This window comes from Sinohyriopsis cumingii, chromosome 4 (genome assembly GCF_028554795.1).
Source record: "Sinohyriopsis cumingii isolate HCF-2022 chromosome 4, ASM2855479v2, whole genome shotgun sequence".
Classification (NCBI taxonomy): Eukaryota; Metazoa; Mollusca; class Bivalvia; order Unionida; family Unionidae; genus Sinohyriopsis; species Sinohyriopsis cumingii.
In genome coordinates, this window is record NC_142964.1 from 33,740,919 (window position 1) to 33,757,667 (window position 16,749).

The 16,749-nt window shown below is 35.2% G+C and overlaps 1 protein-coding gene across 2 annotated transcripts in view; it reads right to left on the reverse strand.

Annotated features, from left to right (window-relative positions):
* The window catches only part of LOC149800909 (semaphorin-1A-like), a 165,670-nt gene that overhangs the window by 76,296 nt on the left and 72,625 nt on the right, over positions 1 to 16,749 (reverse strand). The window contains exon 1 of one of the 2 annotated variants that reach the window (XM_089954969.1): positions 11,802 to 11,928. The exons of the other annotated variant lie outside the window; for it this stretch is intronic. The gene's annotated coding sequence lies outside the window, so the exon portion shown is untranslated. Of the gene's footprint in view, positions 1 to 11,801; positions 11,929 to 16,749 lie in introns of those variants that run through there. 2 annotated transcript variants of the gene reach the window in all.

Sequence of the window (16,749 nt, forward strand, 5' to 3'; positions counted from 1 at the left end):
TCTTATTTCAACTTAAAACATTTTTTTATATAAATTGTACAGTAATAAGGAAGCTGGTATATGCATATATAAACTTTGGACCTAAAATTGTGAAATGTAATGCCTTTGCACTTTATGACCTTTCACCCTGGTGACCTTGAGATTTAATTTCCAGTAACAATGGTTTAATATGAATTTTTCAACAAATGATGAACAAGTGGTGAAAGTTTCAAATTACTATCTGTTACCATTACTCATCCTGCTGTAATTAAAAAGTGTAGTGTACATGCTGAACGCTGCATTTTTTCTATCCATATGTGGGAAAAGGGGTGAGTCCATGTCTCATGAGTTTAATGTTTTTTAATCATCCTTTCTCTTTAGGAATCTTTTGATTCTGATACAAGAGCAAAATCAATCTAATTCAAGTAGAAAATCTAAATCCAAAGAAGTTAGCTTAAACAGCATGTAAATGCTCATTAAGGTAGCACTAAACAGTGTTCAGTTTAAGCCAGAGTTGAGGATGTACATTCTCAAAGCTCAAAAGCCACCTATCAAAATAAATAAAATTCCATAACTAGCAACATGTGTATATTTTTCAAACTCACAAGAGAAAGGAGAAACAAAATAAAGAAAATTATTGAAATGGCAAAGTTGATCCTTCTGTCATTACCAATTTTAGAATCACACCAACGAAAAGTCAGACAACAACATCTGGCAATGACTAAAACTCAAGCTTTTCAACCCCATGAAGAATCTATACTGAAAAAAAATTGTTGAGAATTCATAAATAAGGGAGTAACAATGACTTCGCAAATGCATCTCTAATGAAGTGACTTATTTCGTACAAACAAATCTGCATAAAAACCAAATTAGGAGAAAATGGGCAGTTCATGCAGATTGCAGACCAAATCTTAATCCAGCTAGCACTGATAATTTTTGCACTAGAATCATCTTCTTGTGTATTCATCATGAAAGCATTGTTAGCAATGAAACATGAAAATAAAGTATGGATGTCTCCTTCATCAAACATTTACCCCATTGATCTATCAGTCAAAACTGTTAGTGCTACCTTATGGAAAATACAAAAGGCTTGTTAAAACCCACCTCTTCCTTGTACATGATGATATGCTTGATTTGACACATATTGGCCCATGCAATGCACTTGTAAATGGTGCATTTTGTTACACCTGTACCACCTGAAAAGGTCAAACCTTCGAAAAACACATCTTATTCTATGTGTAATAGGCCATTCACCTACCAAATAGCATCCAGTTATGTGTAATGGTTACACAGCTATACTGGCTGCAAGTAACATCCCATACAAAGATATGAAGTTAATTTTCAAGGGCTATAACTCTATGAAGTTAATTTTCAAGGTCTATAGCTCTGGCCAAAATGAAGTTGATGAGACTAAACTTCATCAAGGCAAATCTAGGTTAATTAGACAGTGTACACACCAAACTGCATCAGAATATGTCAAGTAATTCTTGAGCTATGCTGACTCTAAGGATCTGCCTGTAGTGGAAATGAAATATTTATGGAAGAAGGCAACAACTCAATGAAAATTGGATGTGAAAAGACAAAATCTTTAGAAGGCACACCTAGATGTAAGAGGCAATTCACCTTACAGACACCTATCAGATGAATTTCACAACTGTCAGTAATCAAAGGTAACACAAGCTATTGGATTATTTTGATGATCAAAGTAAGTGAGGCTTCAGGTTTATAGAGGAGGATTGACTGTTACAGCCAAACAGTCATCTTGGCTCTGTTATTGGACATTAACTGCCATGTTAATCATATGAAATAATAATAAAAAGGGTTCCAAGGACAAATAGCTTGATATTATGCTCTTGATCCCATCCTTAGACCCATTATGCTCTTGATCCCATCCCTAGACCCATTATGCTTTTGTTCCCATCCCCAGACTAATTATGTTCCTGATCCCATCCCTACAGATCTTATGCTTTTGATCCCGTCCCAATATATATTATGCTTTTGATCCCATCCCTATAGATATTATGCTTTTGATCTCATCCCTACACCCATTATGCTCTTGATCCCATCCCTCAACCCATTATGCTCCTGATCCCATCCCTAGACCCATTATGCTCATGATTCCATCCCTAGACCCATTATGCTCTTGATTCCATACCTATAGATTTTATGCTTTTGATCTCATCCCTACATCCATTATGCTCTTAATCCCATCCCTAGACCCATTATTCTCTTGATCCCATCCCTATAGATATTATTCTTTTGATCTCATCCCTACACCCATTATGCTCTTGATCCCATCCCTAGACCCATTATGCTCCTGATGCCATCCCCAGACCCATTATGCTCCTGATCCCATCCCTAGACCCATTATGCTCTTGATCCCATCCCTATAGATATTACGCTTTTGATCTCATCCCTACACCCATTATGCTCTTGATCCCATCCCTAGACCCATTATGTTCCTTGTCCCATCCCTACACCCATTATGCTCTTGATCCCATCCCTAGACCCATTATGTTCCTGATCCCATCCCTAGACCCATTATGCTCCTGATCCCATCCCTAGACCCATTATGCTTGATCCCATTCTGATAGATATTATGCTTTGGATCCCATCCCTATAATTATACTCTTGAACCCATTCCTATAGATAGTGTGCTTTTGATCCCATCCCTAGACCCACAAAAATTGCTTGAGTGTGACATGCATCATCAAAACAAACATGCAGGCTGGATGGATTTTACCAAATTAAATCACCTATAATGACATTTCAGGATTGATAATTACATTAGATAATCACCTAAATTATTTCCTCAATGTAACTTTCATGAGCTGTTTGACTTATTAGTGGTGAGGACACGGGAATTTGGTTAAAGAAAAATCAATGATACTTTCTGCAAGAAAACAAGATTATCAATTATTTCTTATAAGATACATCTGCTAGAATGCAATAAAGAAGCGATAAGGAAATAAAATTGTTTTGCACTAAAGGTGGTCACCTCAAGAAAACATGAGGAATACAGAGTCATCCCCATATATATGACTAGTACATTTTTTATGGACCAGGGTGACTGGTAAATGTTTGTATAGACCAGTGCGCCTGGTAAATTTTTGTATAGACTAGTGTGACTGGTACATTTTTGTATGGACCAGTGTGACTGGTACATTTTTGTATGGAACAATGTGACTGGTAAACTTCTGTATGGACCAGGGTGCAGAAGCATCCTCCTACTTTACAGTTGTGAAAAGCAATCTAATACACATATTAATAAAATAAGTAAAATATATGGCATATATACTAACTGTGCATCCTTAATTTAAAAAAAGAAATACATTTATTAAGAAAGAAAGGAAATGGAGGGTAGGTGCTACCTGGGTTCAGTCCTTAGTGGCTGACAGGTGCAGATGAGTGCTGCCTGGGTTTAGTCATTAGGATGTCCACAGGATCTGACAAGAGACTGTCTTGTCAAGTACACACATTTGGTATGTAGCTACTGTCAGAATCACAAAGTAGGCAGGATTGTTTCAAAATGAACTCTCCAGAAGACAATGAAATACACTACAGGCTACCAAACAACTCAGGGTAAGTCAGGAACTTGTATTCATTGTTTACATTGACTTTTGTAATATTTACATACCATGATCCTTTTGTATTATGCTTTGTGCTCGTAGTCAATACTAAGTTTAAATGCAATAAAAGTTGAATTGAATTAAAATTAATTTGGAACTATGGAAATGATGAGACTTCCAGCATTCTGATTTAGTCTGCTTAGAAAACATTATTAAATTTGGTCAAGTCATGTTTAATTTAACAACTGATCACATAAAGGACTAACACAATTGCAAGATATTTGATCTGTTTTAAATTGCCAAACCATTAAGCTCAGCAGAGTTCCTCATTCATACAGATCATACCAAAATGTAAGATGTGCTTTGTGAAAAAAGTGACTTGATTAAAGTCAGAAACAGTACTGTTGTACAATGTCCATTTTAAAGTAATGTGATGACAACAGTAGCAGAAAATTCAAACTATAGCCCTGGATTAAATGGTAGAATCATTTTCATGATAAAGGTCTGGTTTTAGAATATGCCATATCCAACAATAGGTTCATGGGCTGGCCATGTTACCATATCCTAGTTATCAATTAATAACCTAGGAGAAATTCAGGACCCAGCCAAACACCCTTTTCATCTATTTTAGCAGAGGTCATCTGAATAAATGACCATGGGAAAACAGATTAATCACCATACCAGTCATCTCTTTATTTGCACAGTGAACACTAATGAAATTCAGAAATTATGATTAATGGACAGATTTGCATTTTGTTTTGTGACCTGTGAAAAGCAACAGAAAAATAGTGTACTATAATGATATTACTAATGTTAGTATGAGAAATCTTAGCAGAAAGATTTGACATTTGTGTCAAAGTTCTCAGATGAAGCACATTTTACAATGAATCAAAACTAATCTTCTTTAAATAACTGTTTATGCATTAAAAAATAACCTAATTAAAGCACATTTAAGCTAAAACTATCCACTCTCTTACAGACTACAACCTAAAACATGGACTTTCATCAATACAAAATGCCAGGTTTCAGACATGCCAGAAAATGTTCATTTCTTACTTCTGGCAAAGTCTGGTCAAAATGCTACATTCTAGCATGCAGTGAGATATGTGTCCTTGACCTTTGATACATGGATTTAAGATGAGTAAAGCTATCTAGTAATCTGTAAAGAAGTGAAGTAGTTATCTTCCTTCGCTCAGAATTACAAAGCATGTCTAACAGACAAGAGGGATGCTATTACAGTGTTAGAAAGATAAAGAAAGTTGAATCAGCATGAACATATTGACCTTGGTTTTAAATAAATAATTCCACAATAAAAGGGTCATGTCAATATTAACAGCATCAAAGTTCTGTGGCCTACACAGCACGTAAATTTGTATTTTCTTCTCCTCCCCATTTAATGACTTACTTCAGAAATTCATACGAAAATTTAGTGATTTGTGATTTGGATTTTAACATAGCTTAAAATCCAAATCACAAATCACTAAATTTTTGTATGAATTTAGTAATACAAGTCCCCATCAACTTAAAGCAAAAAACTAATCTGGACATATCTGCATGGAAAAAAGACTCTGTAAAGGTCACATTTTTGGTCTATCTGGTGAACAAATACACGCAGCATGTATTTGATAAATGAATTCTTAAACATAGACAAATTTGCCCTGATCCAGGTGTATTTTCAGATGGGCAACTGAACAAAGTGCTGATCATGCTGGATTAATTGGACATTAGTTGGAGAAAATAGCGGGTTGTCATTTGGTTGCTGGGTAGAGTGGGGTCACGTCTGGCCCTTGCTGACTTCTGACATGTGCGACGTCATTCCATACTGAGTCATCCTCAGGAATTGAACACATATAATTGAATCCTTGATGGATAGCCATACTCGTTTCTTGGGTGAATTTATACAAAGCATTATGGAAATGCCAAAATGTCTAAATGTTAAATGCTTAAGTTTTTAGTAAACGGGAAACATAAATGCATACATATTTATCTTGTCAACTGCATCAAAGTTCTGTCAATCTTAACATTCCTTCTGTTAAAACTAATATTTTAAGTCTGGAAAAATTATTTATATTTGCAAACTATGTGTATTCCTAACTTGCAAATCATTGACAAGACCTTTACTTCCTTAAAGGGAGACTAGATATATGTAAGCTATTTTATTTTATGTTTGCTTACGCTGGGTCTGTTCTTTGGAATGGATTTCCCAAAACAGATGAGAACCAAATCTAAATGTGTTTAAAATAAAACTGTATGACCGTTTTCTAGAAAGGTAGTTTCATGTAAATATTGCAATGTATATACAGGAAATTTATGCTTTTTTATGATGTATACTATTTGTTTGTTATACTCAATACATTTCAAGATGCTTTTTTGTCTTATATATATGGCTGTTGCAGTGGTAAATAAAACATTTGCTGTTGTACACCTTCAAGTGCCAGCTGATCTGTTCCATAATGTACAAGAAGAATATTCAAGACAACACTACAAAATATTACATAATAATGGGAATTATTGTTATAAGACAACAGGAATAAATAGAACTATTCTCAATCCATTATTTACAATATTCCTTAAGAAAAATATTACATGTGATAACTCCCTAATTTGACCCCCCAAAAATAGAACTTGATTTTCCAGAACCTATTTAAGAAATGCATTTTTATTCTGTATTTATTATGCTAAAGCTGGAGATCTAAAGCTTTTAGAAAGGAAGATTGAATGGTTGGTAGGTGTTTAATGGACATCTGAACATGAAAAACTAATGAGTAATTGCCTTGCCCAGAGAAACAGTCTGGCAGCTGGACCAGACTGGTCTGATGAGGATTACAAACTAAACTAGACAGATTGGGAGTTGAGCTGAAGGCTGTTCCAGAATTAAAACATGTATGATATATGGGTAACAATAAAGGAACATTTAAACAAGTGTTCCATGGAACATAGTGTCCCACCTTCAGTCTGTATTATGATATAAGTATCTAACCTTCAAATACTATCATGATATAAATGTCTCACCTTTAAACTGTATCATACTTCTACATAAACAGGACTCTAAAATTTCAAATCTTAATAATGTCAATGACACTGCCACTGTCAGCAGTGTAAGAGTAATAGCTATTTTTGGCTATTGGCTAATGCAGTGGAAGAGTAGTAGCTATGTTGGCTATTGGCTGATGCATTGGAAGAGTAACAGCTCTGTTTGTCCATTGGCTAATGCAATGGAAGAGTAATAACTATGTTTGGCTACCTGCTAATACAATGGAAGAGTAATTTCATTGTTTGGCTATCGGCTAATGCAATGCAAGAGTAACAGCTATGTTTGGTGATTGGATAATGCAATGCAAGGGCAATAGCTATGTTTGGCTATTTGCTAATGCAATGGAAGAGTAATAGCTATGTTTGGCTATTGGCTAGTGCAATGGAAGAGTAATAGCAATGTGTGGCTATTGGTTAATGAAATGCAAGAGTAACAGCTATGTTTGGCTAATGGCTAATGCATTGGAAGAATAATAACTGTGTTTGGCTATTGGCTAATATCTCTGTTTGACTAATGACTAATGCATTGGAAGAGTAATAACTATGTTTGTTTTTTGGCTAATGCAAGTGAGACAAATACACCTGTATAAAATATTCATATACATGTATGTAGTTATTTCTTGAAAGTACATGCCACACCATGATTATTAAGATTCTCTAAGAAATTATGTTACTGGAAAAATGTTAAAGAAAATAAAGAACCTTTTAAAATTTTTTGTATTCTTTCTACACTGTGGTTGGTTACAAGACAACAAATGTTATTTTAAGTGAGAGAAACAATGCTACTAAGTACAGCCATATTTTGGACCAGTCCAACCAGATGGATTGCCCCAATTGTTACCATCACATATGATGTATTGTATATTCACTCTTATATGCATAATGCAATGACTGATCTGGGTCTGTGCAGTTTCTTAGGAGTAATCAGAAGAACAAACAACATCAGGTGCCTTATGCTATGGCAGATCAGGATCTACATTGTTTGCAGTTGGACTAGACTTACAGGCAGGTACATATGGTATGCTTTTCTTGTCATGCATGCTATTGCACCATAACATAAACACAGACTAGTGCACCCCTTGTTCTGCTCTGGCAATGCAATTGCCTGTGGAGACTGCAATGCTAATGTCAAAACATGTTGCCTTGTTTACTGCCTTGTTTACATAAGGAGTCATCTGATCAGGTACTCAATTTAAGATTGAAATTAATTTCAAACACAAACAACAGAAATCTATGAAAAAAGAAAGTTAAAATTATAGTGCCTTTAATCCTATTGGTAAGTTTTGTTTTAAATAAGCAAAATTATGCTGATTGAAACTGAATGACCAGTTCTTTAGTTCCTGCAATGATGAAAGGATACTGCTTGAAATCAAAGGCATACTCCTTCATACCTTCATACCACTCTTCTGTGCAATAAAAATATCTTGAGCTTGACAAAGGTTTTACTGGGATATGCCCCATAGTGAGACTTAAATCTTACAAGACCTTTTAGTGCTTTCCTGTCGAGATCCAGGAGATCAAAAGATTGTATTGGTTTTCCCTCCATGACAGGAAAAGTAATACTACAAAACATGTACAATGATATCAATAACAAGTACTTTTCCGAGGTTGTGGTGTGACCCTGGGCAAGGTACTTTACTGTGATTGCTTCAACACTAAATAACCCACTTGTGTTGCTGTGCCTTAACACACCAAACCAAGCAATCTCTGAGGTATTGGCACAATTAATGGTGTGGGGCAGCTACTCAGGATGCAATAAGAAATTTTTAAAATGATATCAATCAGAATAATCTTAGTTTGCCAGAAATTAAGGGCTATCCTAATTCTTATGGGTGACAATAGGTACCCTGGTTATCATGATCGTTATGGGTGTCAATTGACACCTTGGTCATCATGATAGTTATGGGTGTCAATTGACACCCTGGTTATCATGATCGTTATGGGTGTCAATCGACACCCTGGTTATCATGATAGTTATGGGTGACAATTGACACCTTGGTCATCATGATAGTTATGGGCAGACCCGGCTCTAGGGCAAGGCAAATGAGGCAACTGCCTTGGGCTTCACGCTTTCAGGAAATCAACTCCGCAATGCAATTTTTTTTCTTGGGACCCTGATCATTGCATGCTGCCTTGGATCCCGTTCATCCTAGGGCCGGGCCTGGTTATGGGTAACAATGGACACCCTGGTTTTCATGATAGTTATGGGTGGCAATTGGCACCCTGGTTATCTTTATAGTTATGGGTAACAATCGACACCCTGGTTATCATGATAGTTATGGGTGACAGTCAACACCCTGGTTATCATGATTGTTATGGGTGACAATCGACACCCTGGTCATCATGATTATTATCGGTGGCAATCATCACCTTGGTCATCATGATTGTTATGGGTGACAATCAACACCCTGGTCATCATGATTATTATAGGTGGCAATAAACAGCCTGCTTTTCCTAATTATAATGGATGACAATGGATACCCTGGTCATCTTCACCTTTTAACCCTTTAACCTCCAACTGTAAAATCTTTAATCATACAACCATGCTTGTCTCAGCATCCCTGTTTTGATTCTGACATGTCATATGTAATAGAATCTTACTTGAAAGTAACTGTTTTGGAAGACCACCTGTCATGAAAGAGCACTGTTTTGGAGGATCACATGTCATCAAAGACAACCATTTTAGAAGACCACCAATCTTCAAAGACCACAATCTTTATGCACTGATCAAATTTGTTTATTTTGTGATGACATCCTATGATAAACTGCCTGTCTTGCAAACCACTTTCTTAAATAGCAGATGCTGTTGTTTTTTAAGACAGATTTGACTGTACATATATGAATGCTATTTATGGACTTAGCTTCACTGCTACCTCATTATACCAAGCCATAGAGTATGCCACATTATAGCAAGGCCATCTTACAATGAAGTACATCATACATATAATTGTAACTACAACATAATGAATGGAATTCATGACCATACATTGCATGTGTGTGTGTGTGTGTGTGTGTGTGTGTGTGTGTGTGTGTGTGCATGTATAGGGTTAAATAGCACATCAGCACATTACTGGCTAAATAGTGTGAATACAGTTCAGGCTTAAAAAATGTAAATTGATATTTAAAAAACTTTAGGAATATAAACCATTTTGAACAAACGTAAAACATAGTACATGTAATTGTAAAATAAAATATTTAAAAAAGTTCTTTAAAAGGAATACAAAGTAAACAGTTAAACAAACATCATGAAATCCTTCAAATCTGGATATAATTAATCTGCATTCACCTTGGGTACCTGTCTACATATTAAGTCTTTTGATGTGATCTGGAAACATGCTTGCCATATAAATTTTGGCTGTTATGTACACTCAGGTGAGTTCTCAAGAATGCCTAGCTGCCCTACAGGTTTTGAAAAGGATCCATTTATCATAGTATCTATCCCACAATTCATCATTTAAACTCTTCACAGCAAGAGGACCCTTTTCCAGAAAACTATCATAAGACCCATTTAAATTTAAGTCATTTGAACAATTTTAATGTCAGCTGTTTTCATAGGTTTTCAAGTTTATCGTAACTGCATGAAAATATAACCTTGTGGAATAAATGATAGAATTATCCTGAAAGAAAACTGAAAAAGAATTCAGAAAATAGTGTATTAGACATATGGATAAAGGAATAATTTGTGTTCTTGGTCCAATAGTCTAAAAATACTAGAAACAATTTGAACTCATATACAATGTCCTAATGTTTTTTGAATAAAGTTGACTTAAGTAAATAAAAAGCTTAATTTGTTATTGGTAACTATGTGTAGATAATGACTTCCATTGCTAGTGAGTCATACTCCTACACGGGAGCCACAGTGGCTCAAATTAGTAGATAATAAGACTCATAATCCAAATGTCGTGGATTCGATATTCACGCAGGCCAGTCCAGTTCAGCTGCCTCGGTTGGTCACTGGGCAAGGCACTTACCTCCTATTTCCTTGGCACAGTATAGCCAATAAGTATCACTAAAAGCAACAAATCAAAAAAAAACTTTGTATATGAGGTTGTTACCAATTGTTGTGTTCACATTTTGGACTTGGAAAATGGTTTCAACAATCAAATGATAGGAGATGAAACCTCTTGTATTTTAATATCAATGAAGGTCTGTCCAACCCAAAAAAAAAGAAAGAAAGAGCAGAAAGTCTTAAATTCTGTCAATACTGATAAATGTTCATCATCATGGCATGTGGGGTATTACCATGTTGCAATAAATAAGACCTGTCCACCTGACAGTCAGGTCCATGAGCTATCATTTAAAGGACACAGATCTGACTTCAAGGACACACCTATTCAAGATAATGCACAATTAATATACAATAAAGCCCACAGCAAGTTAATGTAAATTGAGGCAGAAAATTTGGGTCAAACATTAGCACAAAGCAGATTTTTTTATTCATAAACACTACAGCAGGGTTAGAAATTGGTGGCAAGTACAACAAAGATCTAGATAGGACTTCAAAATAAGCTTGCATGCTTGCACTAAAGTTTCAGGTTTGATGTTTGATCCACAGTCCCAGTTTGTAGCTCTGCAAGTAGTGTAACTATATATCAATAGTTTTGTCCCCTTTTTTATTTTCCCACCCAGAATAAGACCTCCTGACAAATTCTGAATGTTAATAAAACTATACATGTAAACCTGACTTGAAAGACCATTGTCTAAGAAGATCCCCTGTCATTTATGACCAGATTTTAAATGGCTCAAATTAAATAATTTAATATGTTTGAAAAACAATGTTTGTTTTGAAGAAGATATTGTTTCTCTAGACATTGTTTTACTGTAGAGTAAGTATTTTTGTATAATTAATTTACCATATACAGTCAATAAATTTAGAAACAACATGTTTTACATTTGCCATCACCGTCAATAGATAACTTCAACAAATTTTTTTATTGTTATTTTTAAACATAAGATACCATACATTATTTAAATGCTGAAAACGTTTGCAAGTAATCAATACATTATGTCAACCAAACTATCATGTTATTCGTGTGTTTGTTGCTTTGAAATGTCTATATAAGCAGGTGTATCAAACCTAATAAATGATGCATCTCAAATGTTACTGACACCTGTTGGAACTGACAAGCATACATTTTTAACAATTGTAAAAGTTTGTGTAACTTAGATACCTGTATCACCTGACAGGTGTAACCAGGTAAAGCAATGCAGTCCACTTACCTTCAAATGCACTCAGGCTTCAGGTTTGCATGCAAAGCCTATCTGGATAATTTTTATGCAGCGGTACAAGCCACTACTCTAGCGTAGTAAAATATTCACACGTAGTAAGAACTCAACCACAACAAACAACTGTTCAACCAATCACCGTTAACTGCACTTAACAACAATCCCACAATACAATTTTCTGCCCGGGCAAGCTGGGTCATACAGGTAAAGCTTAGCACCTAGGTGAGCTGACACTATCAAAGACCCTCTCACAGCTATCCTATATACTCACTTATAAGATGAGTCCTTCTGCAAACTGCACACACCAAGATATGCCATTGCATAATGCATCAGCAGATTTGGGTTGATGCAGCTTCTTAGGAATAATTAGTTGAACAAACAACATAAACCCTGATCTACCAGTGAATAATGCACTGGCAGATCAGGGTTTATGTTGTTTGTAGTAGGACTGGATTTATACTTGAGTATAAATGGCATAGACCAGTATCGGGAGTTTTATTATTTGCAGGGACCTGAACTTAACCTAAATTCAAGTCATCAATATGCAAGTCCTAGTTATATCAACAACCAACACCACATGATCGGAATCCAAACAAACTTTATGGACCATCTTTCATTTTTCAAAGATAGCAGTGACTTAAATACACATGAACAAGGATATCCCCAAAACTAAGAGAAACCTAAAAACGTCATAACTAACTGTCTACTTAGCACCATAATGATGACAAGTCAAGTCAAATATACATGAGGAACTAACAATATGGTAAATTTGTATTTCATGCAAACCACAAGGACTAAATGCAAAATCATGCCGAGACTTGAATTTCAGATAAAATGACTATTAGCATGAATTTTGCAGTTAAACTTCTTTAAGTTTTTATTTAAAAGACCAATTTCTTTTAGCATGAAAAACATTATCAGATTCTGAGGAGATTCTGCCTATATACCCCTTTGAAGACAGAATACCACATTAAACATTGTTGTTGTTGGGTTTAATGCTATTTTTCAGCACAAGATAGGCTATACATGGTGGCCAGTATTAATGGTGGAGGAAGAACCTGGAAAACCCCCCAGAAAAAAACACCAACCCGCGAGAAGCTACTGGCAAGCTTTCTCACATACCCACATTGGCCAAATCCGAGACTCGAACCCACACAGACAGAGGTGAGATGGCGATGGTCCTTAACGGTGAGAACTTTAGACCACTCGGCTACTCGGGGCCCCTCACATTAAATAATGCATTACCGATTGTCTTTTTCTTCTTTTTTTTAATACAAATTCTTGCATAAAATGTTTAAATATATCCTCAAAATTGTTATAATAAAGTTACTTTCAGAGGATGTATGTATGTATGTATGTATGTATGTATCTATGTATGTATGTATGTAGGTAGGTAGGTAGGTAGGTAGGTATATATGTATGTAGGTAGGTATGTATATAGGTAGGTAGGTATGTTGGTATGTACATATATATGTATGTTGGTATGTACGTATGTATATATGTATGTATGTATGTTGGTAGGTAGGTATGTATGTATGTATGTATGTATGTATGCATGTATGTATGTAGGTAGGTAGGTAGGAAGGTAGGTATGAACCTCAGCACAATAGTGGCTATATGGTGCCATTTAAAAGTAAAGTTCTACAAATGGAGAAATAAAGAATAAATAAATAAAGAATTGCACAAAAATTATATGAGTATAAATCCTTTAAAAATAAATGTAAACATGAAGTACAACAGGCTAAAATATAAAAGCAGAGTGTCACAATTCTGTAAAAGGTATATAAACATAAAGATAAAGGTAAAACATCTAATCCTTAAAATACATGGTTAATATTTTTTAAGAAACTTAATCCCTCCATGATTTTCTCTGGTGGCATAACAGCATCAAGATCTTCATCGAGTTCACATTAAAATATTTCTGTGGCACTGGATAGCAGTTGGAATGTTTGGAAAGAATGCATTCCACTGCCAATGGACATTGGCAGAGTGTGTACTCTGAGGTTCACCCTTCAGGAATCAGGTATGTGTAAGGCAACCACACTCAGGTATGTGTAAGGCAACAACTTACACCTGTAAATGACTTTGTTTAGTTTACTTTTTAAAATGTTTGCACAATTGGTAAACATGCAAAGGAACATGCACCTGGATGTCAGTGACAGAGGAACTAACAGTTCCAACTAAGTGCCAGCTGATCTGTTCCATAATGTACAAGTAGAATATTCATCAATACAACACTACAAAATATTACATAATAATGGGAATTATTGTTATAAGACAAAAGGAATAAATAGAACTATTCTGAATCCATTATCTACTATATTCCCTAAGAAAAATATTTCTTATATTTCCACATTTCTGCCAAAACTAGTTTTTAGGAAGACGCTTATGTTCATTTTCTTAAAGCGTAGATGATTTTCACATTCAATGTGGTATCACAAACAAATAGCTGCAGTAAACAAGAACTGGTTACACTGCACATTACACAGCATCAGAGATGAGGTTGGTCTGCTGAGAAAAGGGTCTTTATTTACCTTTGAATAACATATTTGTTGACACAATCTATGGTAAGATTTTATTGTAAAGAAATCCGTTTTCAAGTTTATAAGCCACTGCAGTTCTTAGCCATTTTTGGGTGGCCAAGTGGCCTAAGGTACTTGCATTTACAGATCTCTGACATCTCACCTCTGTCCACTTGGGTTCGAGTCGTGGGTATGTGAGAAAGCTGACCAGTCACTTTTCATGGGCCAGTGGATCTTGCTGGAGTTTTTCCAGGTTCTTCCTACACCAAATATACTGGATGCTTTGTATAGCCTGTCATGTGTTGAAAAATGGCATTAAACCCTGATGTGTATATTAAACTTATATTGTGTAAAACAACAAAAACTTAACCAAACCAAAACAAACCAAGCCTTAGTCATTGCAGAACATACTAAAATACTGTATGTGCATGTTCAGGGAGTACATCTACCGGTAGTACATTGGTATGTCAGTGTTAAATTATTGATTTTGTCATCATGTAGATATATGTAGCAGTATAAAACAATATCACCACCATCCTAAGAATGCTTTACCTATATTGTCTGTTATGTTTAATAAAGACGTGTCCTGAGAACTGAATTATGATGTAATAAGAAGCAATAAATGTACAGCACTGAAAAATTCAATGCATAAGATGTAGTATGCACATTGTCTTTGGTTTATGTATAAATAACTGTCAGTAAATTGTGGTAAAAGCTTAATTTATAATGATTTTGATTAAACACTATCATTTTAGTTATTGTATACTGTGTATGCATTTATAAATTTTGGTAAATGTTGTACACTTAGGTATGTGTGTCTGATATCCCATCAGCAGAATGCAGCCTCATTTATGTTATTTGTTGCATACAAGGATGTCACTCTAACAGGGGGCTTGGTGGTCTGGAGTTTGTGGTGTTTTCATTCCTCGTATTTTGATGACTGTACTGATTTCAAGTCAGAATAAGGAATCTTCCATTCAGAGATAGGTGACTACTGGGTAGCTTTGGCTGCTTTATCTGTCCTTTCATTACCCTTATTACTAATTTGACTAGGAAGCCAACAAGACAGAATTTTTCCAGATTTTATGAGCAAATCATGTTGCTGTAAAATCTAGGATATTATCAGGTCGTTACATTTAAGAATTTACAAGGCTATCAGTGTGGACAGTGAATTCTAAAAGATGGTGAAATATGTATTTTGAGCAGATTCAATGTATTTCAAAGATGCAAGTATGCCTGTAATTTCAGAAGTAAAAATGAAGGCTTTATCCGGTAACCAGCTCAAGATAGTGCCATGAGTTGTTACAATGGCAGCTCAAACTTTGTGTTTCAGGAACATGTTGCCATGATAGGAGTATCTGATTTTGTTGAATTTCCTCTGAAAAAGGAGACAATTTGTTAAATATTTTTTTGAACTGGCAAAATCTAATTCCAGTGGGGGGCGATGGGGGGATAGCGAAGATGATGATTTAGTACATAGAATTTTGCAGTATTTCAAACAGTCTATTTTGCTGTTTCAGAAGTAAGGACAAATTTGTATGCAAAAGATTTAATGAAATTTTGGTTTCTGAGCATAGAAGGTTTTAGTATTTTGGCCTGAAGACTACATCCTGTCCAGGATTAGATCGATTAGAAGGTCACTGTCACCTAACTTCCACGGTGTACTTTACCTATCCAAAAGATTCTCCCCAGCAAAGGACTAGCAACACAAGATAATGACCAGATATTGTCAATCTATTAAATAATCTGTGGAATGGTGGCTGTTTATCCCTGACAAACTTTACTGTCACCTACAGGACAAATAATTATATAAACTGCTTAGGGGTGATAGTATTTATTAGCATTAAGTGTGAAGTTATACAGAACACAACCACTTATGGTTCAAAATGACTACAGGTTATGGGCATATATACAGTGCACCCTCTCTCTCTCTCTCTCTCTCTCTCTCTCCATAATATTTTCTGGAAATGTGTTTTTATAAATACAACTGTGTCAGTGAGTTTGGGAGTTAAAAATCATATTTCTGTGTGATATATTATTATATAGCTGACATGGTGTATAGAATTCTTTTTTGTCTAGCCTGGTTGGTCACAATATTATGTTAGGGACTGACAATTTTTGAAGGTGGGGAGCTAGGATTTACTTTCAAATCCAGAATTTGTTTAACTTTTTAGCTCACAACAATTGATACTTTTCAACTAATAAAATGTACCTAATTAATTATTTTCGTTTTCATTGTAAAAATTAGAGCAAATTATTTTCTTTTTAATCTGTTTTAAGGATGAAAAAAATTTCTTTAAAAAAACTGAAGCCCATCCCTCAATGAAATGACTGGTTGCTTAAACTGGCTTGGAACCCAGTCAATGATTACATTATAAGTAGGGGACTCTGGATGGCCAAGTGGTCTAAGGCACTCACCT